This window comes from Lissotriton helveticus, chromosome 11, assembly GCF_964261635.1.
Source record: "Lissotriton helveticus chromosome 11, aLisHel1.1, whole genome shotgun sequence".
In the NCBI taxonomy this organism is placed as follows: Eukaryota; Metazoa; Chordata; class Amphibia; order Caudata; family Salamandridae; genus Lissotriton; species Lissotriton helveticus.
This window is the reverse complement of record NC_136072.1, coordinates 282,813,991-282,828,002: the sequence shown is the minus strand read 5'-3', so window position 1 is coordinate 282,828,002 and position 14,012 is coordinate 282,813,991. Positions and strand designations below refer to the sequence as shown.

General features: G+C 44.3%; 1 long non-coding RNA gene across 1 annotated transcript in view; it reads left to right on the top strand.

The window, feature by feature from the left end:
* Positions 1-1,616: 1,616 nt before the first annotated feature.
* The window catches only part of LOC144791857 (uncharacterized), a 75,355-nt gene continuing 62,959 nt past the window's right edge, over positions 1,617-14,012 (top strand). Inside the window, exon 1 of the long non-coding RNA XR_013602486.1 lies at positions 1,617-1,865. This is a non-coding gene — a long non-coding RNA (uncharacterized LOC144791857). The remainder of the gene's footprint in view (positions 1,866-14,012) is intronic.

Genomic DNA, 14,012 nt, shown 5'->3' with positions numbered 1-14,012 from the left:
GGCAAGGATCCTTAATAACTGTGTGACTACAGGTCTTCCCTCTTGCCTGGAATCGTGGGAGGTGTGTGGTCCTCCATAATTTAGTTGGAGAGCCGATTGATTTAATGCCATACTGAGGATAAGTAATTCCATAAGGCGTATTTTCCGAATGAACTAATTTCAATGATTTGCTTACATTTTGTGTTTACTTTTCCAGGGTGGGAATGTACACTTTTGGTTTGCCCTGAAGAAAATGTGAAGATAGAAGGCGTGGCGCACAGCTGTTTTTGGAGGAGTTTCTTGTGTGTTTTGGCAATGTCGTTAAGTTATGGGTGCTCCAACAAGTGGCGTAACCGTCCGTGTACGTCGTAGTGGATTACTGGTTGAGTACGTTACTGTGGGTGTAAACGTATCCTTGAAATTGGGCACTCCAGTCAGGTTGCCCTGAAGAAAGCCATGGTACCTTAGGGCTGTCTTTAGGCTGAAAAATGTTGGCACGAATTTAGTGAAGGAAGGGGTCTTCCCATTTCAGCTAGGAAGGGGCTCTCAGGTAAGTTAAACAACACCAGGAGGTGATATCACATTGATGGATAGCTCATTTATAGCCCCGCTAGGAAGACGCATATTATGAACACCTGTATATCTAGATCGATATAAGCAGGACTATTTTTGTATTAGGCCGGATACAATGAGACCATCATCAAGCAGAGTAGTGAGTGGTTCACACTCCCTATAGTATAAGCCATTATCTATATTGGAAAGTGATTCTTCACTATTGTTATTGCACCCTAGGAGCGGCTGCTCTTAGGAAGGATATTTATCTATATTTGGAATACCTCTTGTATTAGACAGACAATCCATAATTAGACCGAGCACATTCGGCTAGATACGTAAATAAACAAAACTAGAGAACAGAATAATTCACTTGCAGATGATACTATTAGTCTCACTCCTAGAGGGCCGTGATATAACAAGTTGTCTGTATAATGAGATAGGCATCTGTAAGAGGCACATTGACATTTGTGATAGATATTAGTCATTATTTGTGGGAGATCATAGTTCTCTTCCAAGATGGAATCGACATCACGGCTCCGATTATTAATGTTAGCAAGGAGCGATGTACTCTCTTTATTTACATACTTAACGTGAGGATCGTGTAGTAAACATACACACACTTGGTGTATTTAGCGGTGTCGGATGGAAATTTGACAAATAATAACCAGCTTCACCGAGAGTACAATAGTAATTTGGTCTCGACATTTTGAGAGCTACAAATATGGCAGCAAAGGTTCATTCCAGCGTAGAACCTAGATATGACATAGGCACGTAGATCATTAGCCAACCACACGTGACCTATAGAAGCGCCTATCAGAGTTCGAGAATCAGATAAAGGGTGACTCCTCTGTGCACGTCGCCTCCAGGAAAGGGGGGCCGCTCGGCCCCCACGCAAACATGGCTGGGCCCGGCCCCTCACCCGCCCCGATTGGTCGATGGGTCCCGCCAGTGAAGCATCCTCTTTGTGCCCGCACTCCCCAGGCTCGCTCCTCGCCCCGCTGTGGGGCTTGTAAATTTCTTTTTTCTCTTCCTCTGTAGGATGACCGGGGGCCCGTGTTTCTGCCCGAGAGAGGATTCGGGCTCGATGACGGATCGTGGCGAGGGGTCCCTTAGTACAAGGTCCATGAACAAAGGGAGCGGTGCAGCTGATTGTGGCGTTTGGAGAGTGGCCGAGCGCGATCCCAGATGTAATTCTGGGGCGTTTAAGAGACGACAATTCAAGAACCGGATCAGCGTTTTAATCGGGGCGGCAGGAGAGTCGGGTGGCCGCACATCAGGGATGCAGAGTGGCGAGCAGTCTTATCAGCAGGCGAGACGGCGGTTGACAGAGTGTGAGTATTCCCGCTCCCGTCTATCAAAACTATAGTGCAGTGGTTATGACCGGCTGCCTGCTGAGGGGTGCGACTTTTGCCATAATTATGTGGGCGAAACGTAAGGTGTATGAGTGAAACGGCACGATGTTTAGAGCCCGCGTAGCTCTACGTGAAGTAAGGGGATTAGTACTCTGCATTTGTAGTTGCAGCAACCTCGGTTCATATCTGAGTGAAGCTTTGGCGGGAAATTAACGTAGAGGGTAGCGGCCGACTTCGAAGCTGGGGGATGGGGTTCGAGTCTGGCGGGAGGCTCTAAGAGTTTTTAAAGAAAAAGAAAAACAAAAAACGGAATTTATAAAGGGACTGCTTACAACAGCTCTTGAAGGCGGCAAATCGTTGGTTCGACCAAGGCGGGGTTAAGTAGGCAGCGAAGGAGGCGGGGCTGTGACCTTGGAGAGATAGCACTGCTATCGCTGTTCTTGTACATCACTTGTGACACTCAAAGGATATTACTGCTGTGTTTGTGCTGAGGCATCACCGTGCATGTCATAATAGTTTTGTTATTATGAGTGCTAGAGCTGCTATATTAATCCTTTCAGATCACTTGTGGTATACTGTGTACTGCAGCACTAATAGGGACATAAGAGGCCCACAGGTTTTTTGCAGCAGCCGGCACTCGTGAGTTTAAAATTGGGTCTTAGATTATGGCGATATAAACCTGCCCTTAAGGATGACGGGGCAGAGCAGGCCTGCAATTGCAGATTTACTATGTTTGTGCATGAATTATCAGATTTCATTTTATGTGCAATGCTTGGCGGGCTCCACGCTGTCTGTAGTATGTTACTTTGCTTATGTGGTTATATAGGGGTTTTACGGAATAACGCTACCCCCCTTTCCGCGCAGGGCCCCAGTGTCCAGACCAAAGAGGGAGCTGTGCCCTAGAGAGAGCTGTGCCATATAGAGAGCTGTGCCATATAGAGAGCTGGGTCCTGTCCGGTAAAACTGTGACGCACTGACCAGTGAACATAAACCTTACTAGTTGTATTTTAAAGGGTAGCGCTGTGGTGTCTGTCTTTGCACATGACTGTTTGCGTAGTTAGAGTGATATCTTGGTTCTATTTGTTGTTGTGCATATATATGAGAGCATTGGATTAGGGCTCCAGTCAAAAGGGGGCCTGGAGAGGGCACTTCGTAAGCCAGAAGCTGTCGCATAGAAACCATAATTTTGCAAATTTGCAACTGCAGTGCTAATCATTCTGGTAAAGTTCTTAAGTGCAGTTGAGGGGAAATTACAAGTTATGTGATATGTGGGACATGTACACAATGCATATTTAGACCTTTAGAAGGGTGCATACACTCATGGCCTTGAAGTGCTGCAGAGAAGGTGCAATGCTCTGTCATGCAAGCCACCACGAGGCCACAGGGCCCGCTGTGCCCTCTGCAGAAGTGTTTTTTGCAAACTGAAGCGTGGCGCGTGTGGTGCTTTTCACACTACGTGCTATTTTAAATTCCCAGGTCGTGCAATAACAATAATCCAAGATTTGGGGACGGTGCCTTTTTGGCACCCCAAAGTCCCATTTGTAATGGTCTTGTGTAAGCAAGTGAGCCATGGGGCTTGAGGCAAGCAATAAGAACGAGCCTCTCTTACCCATAGTTCGTAATGGACTTAATTGGGCGTGCTGTGCGTCCTTCACAACCTTGGGGCCTGGCGCCACTGCACTTGATGCACTATGGATAACTACATCATTGTGCACTAAAGATCATCCATATTATAGTAGCATTTCTAACCTTCAACAGCCGTCCTGATGCGCTCTACAAGTGTAAATCTATGTAATATGTCAGAAAACTGGCACAGTAAAAACATTATCAATTTGGGTGTTTCAGACAAGAACAGCCCTACTGCAAAGCATTGTTATACAGCTGCAAATATCCCTCATCCTTCTGATGATGGCTTATCAACCATAATAAGGTTACTAGTTTAACTACTGGGATTCACATTTTACCTGCAGTAGGCGTCTTGACCCACTGATCTATCGATAAAGTTTTGATGCACAGGGACTATGGAGAGACTGCGAGTTCCAGATACGGAGACTCTGATGTCTTTTCTGGGGGTAATCGTACATAAGTGCCAAAGCAGCGTTCTTAAGTGGGTTAAAGGAGTTTAGTGGGGTCTCTAAAAGGGACAGAGCCAAAGAAGCATAGCTATGAATCCCTTCCAAGAGGGTTGAACTATTTAAATTACGGTCTGGCTTTAAAAATGTAAACTATAATCCTGCACTTCACAAAGCATGCCTCTTTGTATGTTTTCTAGGACTACATCCAGACATTTAACACAACAGACCGGCACCTAAAACAAGTCTATTTCCTTTGCCCATGCTTACAAGCAGTATCAATCGAATGGGTAACAACAATGGCTGAAAATGTTTCAATGATCGAAATATGAGACTTGAGCATTATTACTGAGATCTGAGGAAGGGGTAGTGGTCTTTTACGTATTCCAGTCACTCCTGTTATCCCCTTCTACCACTCTGAATGTGCGCGATCTCTGAAGCAAAGCAGGGTCGAGTCGGGTTAGGACCGTGATGGGTGACCACCTAGTAAAACCGGGTGCTGCAGGTGCCCCCTTGCATTCAAAAAACGACGCAAGGATTACATTTTTGGGTAAAAAATGGTGCTAAAATGAAAGAACAAAAGCAGCTCCATGCACGCACTAATTGTGCACTTCAGATAGGAAATGCCGGAAAGTTACTCCTGCGTTTAATAATCGTTTTCCTAACATAGGGAGCAGCCTTGCGCCCATAATGGACAGAAGGAGGCATATCGCACTAAGCAAATAGTGCTAAATACAATAGAACGGAAACACGAGCAGCTGCTCACGCCCACTGAAGGTGCGCTGGCTGGAAGATTTATTTCCCCGTAATTAATATTAATTACGCCTACCTGAGTAATAGTGTTATCAATGGCAAGTGCCTATCAAAGAATAACACAGGAATTGCTGCCAGCCTCTATATGGATAAGGCTGTACAAATTTGGTTCGGTTTGTTTGATAGCGGCCAGTACTATTTTACATAGGACTGGACATCATAGGGCCGGATCTTACGTGAAGTGACTAACTTTAGACAACATAACAATAGACTGGGGTGTGGCCGGTGTAACTATCTGTGGCTGAGATTAATTCAAGTCCAGCTCAGTTCACAAACATAAGTTGCCCACTCGGTTCTCCTTTTCGTTTACATCATTTGCATAATGGGTAGGTGGTTTATGACACACGAGTCCACATAAACATATGTCACAGTATGATTGGTGTTAGATAACACACAGTCTTAAGTGGTAGTGTGAAACATGACTTGCCTTGCTATCTGCATCACATCTGGATGGCGTACATGTCGGTGCCTTTGTAGCAGACAGACTGGATCCGGTAGTTTCACGCAGTATTGATGCGCTGGTATGGCATCACGCAGTACCGGTACACCCTTGTGCGTGGGCAAGGTGGCATGATATGCCTAGGGTTGGTCATGCAGGCCTATGTCAGATGGGTGTGGACAGTATCTAGGCACCCTAAGCGGGGGTTGGGTGTGAAAAGGGGAGGTACAGTCTCACGAAGTAAGCGCTGACTTGCGAATTTGGTCATCTAAATACGAAAGGCACTAATCATTCATCTTTGTTTTCACGATGTATGACTGGAGACACGCCTACTGCCTGATGTGCTCCTCACCGCTAGGACTCAGGTCTATTATTCACTAAGGGTCATACTATGGGGTACCATATATGTAAGCCTAATTCAGATACTCTGCATGTGACACAGACTGACGTGGGCTAAATACTTGTAGTGGTGAGTTTATTGCAATGTGTCTGGTGCCAATCTTAGCTAAGGTTTAGCATGTGACGGGGATGTAATACGGGCTTGTGTACTGCAGCTTTGGTCAGGAGGCCAGAAACACTAATCGTGTGTGTTTGTTTTTTCATTTGATGCATGGCCGGGTTCGTGGCGGATATCTGGGAAGTGCTACACACGGCAACAACTGAACAGGTGAACAGCCAAAGAGACGGCAAGCAACGGCTTCAAGGGTGATGGGCGATCGGTGAAGGACTCCGGGGTGCCAACACTGAGTTAATTGAATTGTTTATTGGTGTGTTAACCCCAGCTTTGGCTGGCTGTGGTAATGTAGGGAGAGGTTGCTGCGCATAACATGGCAGTACGTTCCTTATCAGGTAACTGTGTGGCTACAGCAACGGCGCAGGTGCTCGCAGGGCACCGCGGTCATCATAGGTTATCAATTGGTATGGTCAACACTTGTAAACGTGGCAGTGCACAGGGGGGTGCCTGGCCAAAGCCTGGATTAAGAGGCCTATGCAACACCTCAGCACCTCTCGTCGGGAAGCGGGACTCTACCTTCACGGGGCCTGAGCTCCCAGTTACCATTTTTGGTAGACACAGCACGTTTGGGGACTTCCATAGTAAGGAGGTAGTCGCCCTAGCAGAGTTAGCAAGTATTGTTAGGGGGCTGGGGGCCTGGAACAAGCAGGTGCACCAAGATGCCCGGGTAGAAGGGGATCGGCATGTCCATACCTTGGGTACACCCTGGCGCAGACATTTCGGACCCCCTGAAGTAGGGAAGCGAGTCTGTGAGGACATATGGTGTCCATGGCAGCAAAAACCTAGTAACAGCAGTAGTGAGGCCTACTAATTGCAGATCATAACACAGGGCTTCATATGCGAGGAGTCGTGCTTCTTGAAAGACGGCGTCCATTTGTACACAGGGCTTGAAACCATTGCAGAGAATTTTCTCTTGCCTACGATAGGCAGTGTAGGGACAACATATGATCTTGCAAGGAGTTGATAGGGCCCGTAGTGGGACTAAGCATAAGGGGCTAGGCATGAGAGGATTAGTTTAGGGCATGACCTTTCAGTGAAAGAGGGTAGCAGTTGATACTCAGGCTGCCATGGAGGGTGGGAGGACGTTGCTAAGGTGTTGTATCACTCGGTAAAGAGGATCAACGACAAGTTAGAGAAATAGTCCGAACACCTCAATTGCGGAGTATTCCACATGGGTGCATCTGGGGGAGGCCAATTTCCTTGCTGGATGGGGTCCACCTGACTGGGCAGGTGAGGAATTACTAGCAAAGCGTATTTTAACATAGTTAGAAGGTTTCGCGAGGTAGATATGACCTTTCTGAGTAGGAGTTTGTGGGGGGCCAGATAGTCGGTCAACTATGCTGGCCTGTGGCCTTAAGGTCATAATCGGTGAGCAGCAATTTAAGGCCCTTAGCGGGCGGCACCATTAGTTGGTTGTGTTGATGCTTATGCATTGATTGTTTTTTCCTTAGGCCTTTTTTCCCTTCTTAAGTTATAATTGTCGTATTTATTAAGTGGGTCAGGCGGTAAGGTCATAATCGGTGAGCAGCAATTTAAGGTCCTTAGGGGGCGGCACCATTAGCGAATGGGGCTGCCCAGGGGGAGGGGCCAATGGTCTCTCCTAGAACTTCAGGGGCAGGATATCCGCTGGCTTGGAAGGGTGCGGGGGAGGGAGTCACGCTTTCCTCTGGCTGGTAGCCACCCCGCACATACACTATGATGACCTTAAATGGCGCAATTGTAAGGGCCCTCCTTTTTGGTTAAATGGAGTTCACGGAGCGTACGAGGGTAATCAGGAAAGGCATGAACTCTCCAGGTAACCGTGCCCTTGTTGCGCATGCGCACTCAGACGTGAGGGCGTAGCTGGGTAAAGGATCTGACACCGGTTAACGACCTTGCCGTAGGACCAGAATTTATTAGAATGCAAAATTGATATTTAGGCTGTTAGATTCGGTTAGGAAACACGCTGTATTAGACATTTGTTAAGGTTAGCCCATCATACCTGTCTAATGTGCTGTAAATCTAATGTCTGAATTTTGCATTTAATAATTATGTAAAATAATGTTAATTTTATCAATTTTAATTTGTTTTCATATTTTAATAAATACGGTCGGGGGGTCGCGAGACCCCCTGCCTTCCAAAGAATTATGTTGTTTGACTGATTAAAAAGTTATTGTCAGTTATTGTCTGCATGTTAAGGCGGGGGGTGGCCGGCAGTCCCAGACCATGAGGAAAGGGGGGCCGCTCGGCCCCCACGCACACATGGCTGGGCCCGGGCCCCTCACCCGCCCCGATTGGTCGATGGGTCCCGCCAGTGACCCGGAGGCAGTTTGTACGCTTCCGGGTCAAGGGGGTGGGACCATAGGCAAGGGGGGTTTAAGAGCCTGGGGAGCGCGGGAAGCATCCTCTTTGTGCCCGCGCTCCCCAGGCTCGCTCCTCGCCCCGCTGTGGGGCTTGTAATTTTCCCCACCCGCCATCCCTGTTAGCAGAATTCAGGTAGAGGACTTTGGTAGGTATCCTCTGAGACAATTTTCAACGCGGTAATGATTGATGTGTTTTTCTTCCTTAGGCCTTTTTTCCAGTGTACAGGCAATGTTAATCTTAATATGCTTAATTGGTTGTGTTGATGCTTATGCATTGATTGTTTTTTCCTTAGGCCTTTTTTCCCTTCTTAAGTTATAATTGTCGTATTTATTAAGTGGGTCAGGCGGTAAGGTCATAATCGGTGAGCAGCAATTTAAGGTCCTTAGGGGGCGGCACCATTAGCGAATGGGGCTGCCCAGGGGGAGGGGCCAATGGTCTCTCCTAGAGCTTCAGGGGCAGGATATCCGCTTGCTTGGAAGGGTGCGGGGGAGGGAATCACGCTTTCCTCCGGCTGGTAGCCACCCCGCACATACACTATGACGTCAGCAAATGGCGCAAGTGTAAGGGCCCTCCTTTTTGGTTAAATGGAGTTCACGGAGAGTACGAGGGTAACCAGGAGAGGCACGAACTCTCCCGGTAACCGGGCCCTTGAAGCGCATGCACACTCAGACGTGAGGGCGTAGCTGGGTAAAGGATCTGACACCGGTTAACAACCTTGCCGTAGGACCAGAAATCATTAGAATGCAAAATTGATATTTAGGATGTTCGATTCGGTTAGGAAACACGCTGTATTAGACATTTGTTAAGGTTGGCCCATCATACCTGTCTAACTTGCTGTAAATCTAATGTCTGAAATTTGCATTTAATAATTATGTTAAATAATGTTAATTTTATCAATTTTAATTAGTTTTCATCTTTTAATAAATACGGCCGGGGGGGTCGCGAGACCCCCTGCCTTCCAAAGAATTATGTTGTTTGACTGATTAAAAAGTTATTGTCAGTTATTGTCTGCATGTTAAGGCGGGGGGTGGCCGGCAGTCCCAGACCATGCTGTTCCTGACTGTGACTGTAGAGGCATCCGTGAGATGTGAGAGAGGTGAGTGGCTACTAATAGGTCCCAGAGCCACGCATGTATAGTGCAAGACAGATAGTGTGCAGTCTGCCCAGGGGTAGGTCTGTTGCAGTAACACCGTTTTCAGTGTAACAGCGAAATGTGAGCGCCTTGGGTAGCATTGAGATTATCATTCGTATTAGGAAAAGTTGCACGAGACATGTGGTTCAGGTAGTCTAGTGCGGTAATTTCACATGCACCATCTGTTTATACTGAGAGCTCTTTCTACATAATGACTCGTGCTGTTTAGAGTGTTTTATACACATAGAAGAATAGAGCCCCGGGTGGTCATAGACATAGATGGATAAACATAGCGCCGTACTCAGTTTCCATGAGCACGTGACGCATTCAGAGTCTCATCAGCATTTAAAACTAAATAAAATATGCTGACCTGATATATCCTTACTCTAGCTGGTAGTTTGATCAGAGATCTTTGTCATGTAAAGAGTGGACAATGTCTTTATTTAGTCACTAACAGTTTGTCAGAATATGAGCATAACAGAAAGAGCAACATACATATATATTAGATACAATATTAGTTGAGAAACATCATAGACAAGTGGCATTTGTTTAGACATCCCAAGCCATAGGACACTTCACACAAAAAATTCCCTTTTGTATTGGACACAGGTTCCAGGGAATACCCTCTTACCACATTTTGGGACACCTGTCGAGAGATATCAAATAAAGCCACACATGCAAAAAAGAAAAATAATAATTCTTAAACCAAATCTCTTAGTGCGAGGCTCTTTTTGCAACAAGAGATAGGTAAGTGAAGACAAGAGTGAATCTTTTACAACCAGTTGTTTATAAGTCAGATTTTTAAAGCCTTATAATTGGTGTTTGTTCACAGGAGGAGTGCAGGACACTTAGATCAGAAATATCACATTTGTACCAACTCCTTCCACGTAGAAGTGTGGAGTCCATGAGTTAGGACAAGATGAAGCGCGTGGCCACATCTTTTTAGGTAACTATGGACCAATATGGAATATACTGTCGATTTCCTTAGATATTGAGAACGAATAATGCATAACAGACTGAACTTACCCATTGCATTGCTTTGGTCGAGAATAACAAGCCCACATTATTGGGTGTGGCAGGACCGGCAGAGAATACACAGGTTAGCCTCAGCAAGCTGGAAGCTAGTGAGGAATCTCGCAGTCCGGTTTTAAGACAAACTTCAGGTATGAAAATACAGCCCATTATTCCTTATGGATATGAGGTTGATAGAACAGAAGAGCCTTATAGTGGCTCTAATGAAAACAACAAGTTGGCATCATGTATCATGTATTACTTGGATATAATCATTAGGGGCTGATGACGTTTTAACTTTCCTTCTTTTCTTCTTTGGTCCCTTTTCTCCTGCCTTTATCTTTTCCTATCCTTCTTTTCTATCTCGTAGATGTTTTAGCCTATCACATCACCACCATGTACATAGGGTTTTGGGGTGGTTCTTTCCACAGGTGTCATATTAATGACTTTTAACAATTAGATGCAGTGTTTCATGTATTAGATATGTTTTTGTTATGAATAATGTATACTGCAAGAGTTATAATGGTTGCATAGACTACTATGAGAAATGATGGAACCTTAGAGGAGCAATGTAAAATAACTCCAGGGCATGTGTTCTTCAAATTATAAAAGTATTGTTACATTAATATGATGAAAAAATGCCCTTAGCTGGATGGAAACAAAGCTAAAGGACAAGAATTGTAATGTCTCTCCACTATCTCTTTGTGTTTGTGTCTATGTAGATCTCCCAATATTCACCTGTGACATATCGACACGCACTTGTCAAATAATTATCTGTAGTACAGGTCCTGAAGAAGATGGATATTAATTATTAGATCCATCTAAACGTACACCAGCCAAGAGTGTTTGAAACCCCAGACTTCAGCACAACACAAGAGGGAGGCAACCACCACCTCTTGTTCTGTTCATCTGTGCATGTAGTGTGGTTCTGGGTGTTTGTTTGATTGATGATGAGAGTGGGTGGTATGACTGTGGAATATTTTTGAATGGGCTATGTTTGCAGGGATTGTATTTGTTACATGTGACTCACGCATTGTAAGCATTAACAAACAGGTGTTGTAAAAAAGAATGCCCAATAGGATGAGATGATAAGATGTAACGTTTTGATTACACTAACTGAGAACTATACAATTAAAAATGTATTTGAAAATATTTATATAAAACAATGGAATGTTGAAAGAGATATAAATATATTTTTGCAACAAATATATACAAATAAAGTAAAACACGGAAAAAATATTTAAAGAAATCAATGTGTTGAGAGAATTTTTGATTACTGCCCTTAACTCTTCCATTATTAGTGAGAGTATTAGTAAAGTGATAAAGGTCGGGTGGGAGTTTGTCCTTTGTGACTATATTCAGACAAGTACTTTAGAGTCATAGGACCATCGTATCCTGTGAACACCCTTCTTTTGTTATTAATAGCTACCACTACTCCATATTAAAGAAATACTGGGAGTTAGTGTTTTTTTTAATCTTTAACCCCCCTGCCTTTTCTCTTAGAGTGCTCTCTGAAACACGGGTGAGCTCACACTGGCCTTTAGGAGCCAAGGTGTTCCCGATGAGAAGCATGACACTACTAGAGTGTGTGAGAGTAACTATAAAAAAGAGGTACTGCTCCCAATAGTGGTAGTAGCAGTTAATTAAGTTCACCTCCTGTTAGAGAAAGGTGCCTATACCTTTAGTCTCCACTGGGTTGGATACTTTTTTAATTACCGTACATTGTTTGGGAGGATGTATCTTTCCCTGGAGTTTCTACACTAGTATAATTCCTGTCGTGTGGATAATAACTCTCAACCCTTGTTTGGCCTCCGTGTCTTTTTTTATGCACATGCCCTAACATAGCCAGCTTTTGGCACTCCACACATGCCATACTGGCCACTGTCATGGAGATTACAACATTAAACTCCTGGTAGGCCACAGCCCTCTGCATTTTCCCCTGAAGGAAAAAAATCGCAAATTGAAGGAACGTTGTGCCAACCTAGCTCTCCTATTGACGAAGCACCTGCTAACAATGTATTGGCGAACATTACAGCCTCTGAATCCCTTCAATGGCACCAGGTACTATTTTGCTGGGGAGAATCAGAAAACTCTGCATTACACTGGAAGGAAGCCCAGTCAATCCAAAAATGTCCCATAACCACAGCTTGGGACATCATGTTAACGCAATTCAGGGAGCTCACTGACAAGAACCTTCCTCCCCCTGCCTCCACAGCCCTCTCACCCTCAAGCCCCTAAATCAACTGAAGAATCCTAAAGGCCCTCACCCCTTTTTCTGTTTGGCCCAAAGGCCTCCTACCACACACTCAGTGGCCCTCTTCCAAAGGCTTCCTTGCCCCCCTTTACCTCCAAGAGTGAGCTGAGGTGCACTGAGGGTTATGGTGTCAGACTCTCATCACTTGGCCCCCGCCCACTCTGCCCCCCCCCAGCCCACACCTCTTAACTCACTTATTCACCTATCACTAGTGCACTCTCATGCCCTCTCCCTTGGTGCCCCTCTCCACGTTGAAAAAACCTCCACCCTTTCACCTCCCCTTTCAGATGATGGGGCTTCAGATATCCTTTCTTTCTAAACACATCCTATTTTAGCAGGTCATGTATAATTATTAAAGCAATAGCACTGCACAAGATGAGCATGCACAGCTCAATAGTACATAACGTATTGCTCATATTTAGTTGTTGTACCATTCCTCTGTTGGGGACAAAAAATTGTACTTATTTTTCCTCTCGGACTCTGCTATTTGTTACTCCATGCAGACTGTTAAGTAACCAAATCCTATTGCCCTGTAATACATTTGTCAAAATTGTGACATGACTGTTGAATAACATTTACCTTGTCTTCTGTCATGTTTTATCAAGCAGCGATATAAAACATAAAATCTCAAAACAAATTGTTTAAAAAAAAAGTTGTTTTATGTTATGATATAGGTTATAATATATATGTGATGTTTTAGTAAATGTTATCGCATATGTTATGCTATATTATATGCTATATTATGTAATATCGTATGATATGTTATGTTGTGTTATGTTATAGTATAGTATGAATATGTTATGTTATGTCATGCCATGTTTTTATATGTGATGTTATATATTATACTCTGTTTTATTTAATGTTCTATGCTATGTTATCAATTGTGTTATACGTTATAGTCTAAATGTTGTGTTGTATGTTTTTTACGTTACCTGTTATGTAGTATGCTATGATACATGTGATGTTATAGTCATATGTTGTGTTATATGTCATGTTATGTAATATGTTATGTTATATTATACGTTATGTTACAAGTTATGTTATGTATGTTATTATATGTAATATGTTATTTTATATGTTAGGCTATGTTACATGGTATGTCACATTATGGGGTCGATTCCAATTCGGAAAAGAAATCCGTACGATGATTTGTATTCGTAGCCGTTTCCGTACGAATCGTACAAACCTGTCCGAATCGCGTAGTACAATCCGTAGGTAGAAAATACGTCCAAATCTTTGTGAACTGTATGAAAAATCAAGGAAAAATCCATACAATATGGAACCTGAAAGTGAACCGTACGCATCGTAAACATGCTGTTCGACCCGACAAGTACGATCAAGACCGGTGAATCTGAATGCGATTCGCACAGGGAAATGTCGCGTTTGAGTTGTACGGAAAACGTCGCGAGCCACAAAATCAAATACGAGACGAACCCCCCAGAACGTAGTGCACGCGAACCCCGTAAAAACGTAGCGTATGACAAAATCAAATATGAGACGAACCCCTCGAACGAAGCGCACGCGAACCCCGTAAAACCGTAGCGTATG